This window comes from Sycon ciliatum, unplaced genomic scaffold (assembly GCF_964019385.1).
Source record: "Sycon ciliatum unplaced genomic scaffold, ocSycCili1.1 SCAFFOLD_403, whole genome shotgun sequence".
Taxonomy (NCBI): domain Eukaryota; kingdom Metazoa; phylum Porifera; class Calcarea; order Leucosolenida; family Sycettidae; genus Sycon; species Sycon ciliatum.
The window spans coordinates 56,248-59,229 of record NW_027044841.1 but is presented as its reverse complement, the minus strand read 5'-3'; positions in this window follow the sequence as shown (position 1 = coordinate 59,229).

The following is a 2,982-nucleotide window of genomic DNA, read 5'->3' as shown; positions in this document are numbered from 1 at the left end:
GCATGGCGCTTTTGCGACACCACCAAAGCTGCACCACAAAAGTTGGGATATCCCCGGATCACCATGGATACTGCGCCTGGCGCCACTGGCGCCACGGCGGCAATCTCAAAAGCGCCACAACCAAAAAATTGGTGGCGAAACACAAAAGCGGTAGTGCAACTTTTGCGGCGTTGTCGTTGTTGGATCTCTTGGATCTTGGAAAAATTAGTTTTTCATCTCTCGTCGTGAAGTGGACTGCTGACCAAGAGCAACTGCTCCTCTCCCTCTATTTCGAGGTCAACCATCCGACATGGAACTCGACTCAGGCGTCCACCGATGCTCAAGGAGCTTCCGCAAGATTCAAACGAAGAGAAATTGAACAACATGAATATTGAGGCAATCTCCATAGCTCTCCGCAGTCGCTGGTCACGACGTAGTCGGCGATTCTGGGCGTTTCTGCGATCCATACCAGCGCAGGAAAGGAATTTTGAGGCTACAGTCTTTTTCAGAGAAAAGTTTTACGACACCTGTGGAGACCCGTGAATGCGTGCGTACCAAAGCCTTTGCATGTGTGACCGCCGGCAGAAAAGAGCCGCAAAAGCGCCCACTGCCAGCGTGTTGGAGGCAGCCGCAAAAGCGGTGTCGCCGCCTGCATGTGTGACCGGCGCCGTCACTTACCTGGTACGGTCGTCTATTTATTCATTTTTTTTTTTTTTTACAAAAAAGCCAAACATGAGATGCTATGGTTGTGGATCGATCATGTTCCCATGAAACATATCACAAACATTCTCTCTCACTCCTGTTCTCATGACTTTCATTTTGTTGCCTCTCTTTGAAGCTGTACATTGTACTGTTGGGGCAACGAACTAAAAAGGAATCAAAAAACAAACAGTCAGGTAAGCCAATTTGGTACAGTAGAGTCGCGCGCTGAAGAACGCGGAGCCCAAGAACGTCCAGCCTGAAATTCTAAGAAGTTAGAACACCACAGCCTAAAGCTAAGAACGGCGGTGTTGGTTTTCTGGCAGCTTGTGGAATGCATATGATCCAGTACGGATTGTTTCTAAGAACGTGCTATAAGAACGCAGCCAGATTGCAGAAAAAATAAGAACGTCCCAGGCTAACCCCTTGGAAACAACGTTCTTGGGCGCGCGACTCTACTGTAATCGAACGTTTTCGTTCCCTTCTCATCTTGGGACACCCTGTACTTACTACCCATGATGAGAAGGGAACGAAAACGTTCGGTTACCTTTTCTTTCAAAAAACAAACAGCTGCACCTTAGCTCCGTGGTTGGAGCATCGCTGGCCTCAAGCGAGGGTCCCTGGTTCGAATCTTGGTGGTGACAGTCAATTTTTGCTTCAGACTTTTCCCGTTTGTGTCTTTCCCTCAAATCAGCAAAAACAAACAAAAAGAATTCTGCGCCTTGCTCCAGTAAATAATAAATTTCAGTGTTTGCTCTCCAAACAGCAACTGACTTTGATTACCTTCAAAGATTACCTCAAAGGATCAAACAACAACCATTTTCTTCAGTTTTTTTCGGCAGGCTTCTCCCAGTGCTTGGCCAAAATCACACCTCGGAGGAGTACAAAAGTGTGACAACTGCCAGATGTCCTCTATTGCTGGCCTTGACCCTCTCAGAGTCACACACACACACACACACACACACACACACACACACACACACACACACGCGCGCGCGCGCGCACACACACACGCATGCACACGCACGCACGCGCACACACACATACACCATTTGACCATTTGATGCCCATCGCCGGAGCCGATGATAGCGATGCTACAGCCGTAGCCATAGCAGCTTGTGCTGGGATTGCACCATTCAACAGCTTGCAAGGCTGAAGAATTGACCGTCACTATTCAGCCCGGTCTACACCACACAGCTATGAAGTGGCTTTTCTGGCGAGTGAATCCCTGAAAAAGACCACACACGCACGCACGCACGCACCCACGCACCCACCCACCCACCCTTCTATTCTATACCGAACCCTGCAGTCATATTGTAGTATCCCTGCCCGACCAATACGAAAGCAGTACGGAACTAATACGGAGCTTTGCCTGATGTATATTTAGTGTATCTCCGTATGTAAGCGTACGGCAGCTGCTGCATAAAAGCGGCTGCGCATTTCTGTTTTGATGAAGATGAGATTTTGATAATAACGAGCTATTCAACCTCCAGGTGTGCACCGGAGAGAAAGTCAGTTATTTTGCCGTTTATTCTTTCACTAATAATTATATCTCAGGTGTGTACCTGAAAGAAGTAGAATAAAAGTAATTCTTGTTGATTTCACCGCGCCTACCACTCGGCTACCCATTACAATATCATGGCTGCTAAAATCCAGAGGTCATGACTTCGTAACATGCAAATGTACAAATGTAATGTACATGTACACGGAGTTTTGCGGACTTCCCGCCACTATCTCGGCCGCTCTGGGATACCTGATGAAGGCTGATTCACTAGCATCTTCTGCTACATGATTGTACTGTGTCAATGTGGGAAAGAACTGTTACTTTGAAGAAGAAGAGTTCAAGCATACAATGCTGTATTGCCATGATTGCTACCCTGATTTTCATTGAAAACACTATCTGTATGACCTCCGAACCCTTTACCATGCAGACCACCAGCACTGATCAGGTGCATTGTACACAATTGTATAGCCTACATACTAGAACTGCGGTACAATCGTGTAGTTGTGCTCCTACCTCCGAGAGGATGCCAAATTATGCTCCAAATTTTCTGCCACCAAATTATGCCAATAATTATGCCGGCATAATCCGCCGGTGCCTAACAGCCAGGCCCCCCGCACTTTTAAACCACCGCCGGCAGGTGCTGCAATGCCGTGCACCACGCTGAAGCTCAACCGGAAGCCGACGCTCAGCAAGGCACTTGTGCCGTGTAAGACCCGAATGTTTGGTGAATGTTCTGTTGCAGGTGTTACAGTGAGCAGCCGACTCCGGTGCAGGATGGTCCACACTGGGCAGATAGATGC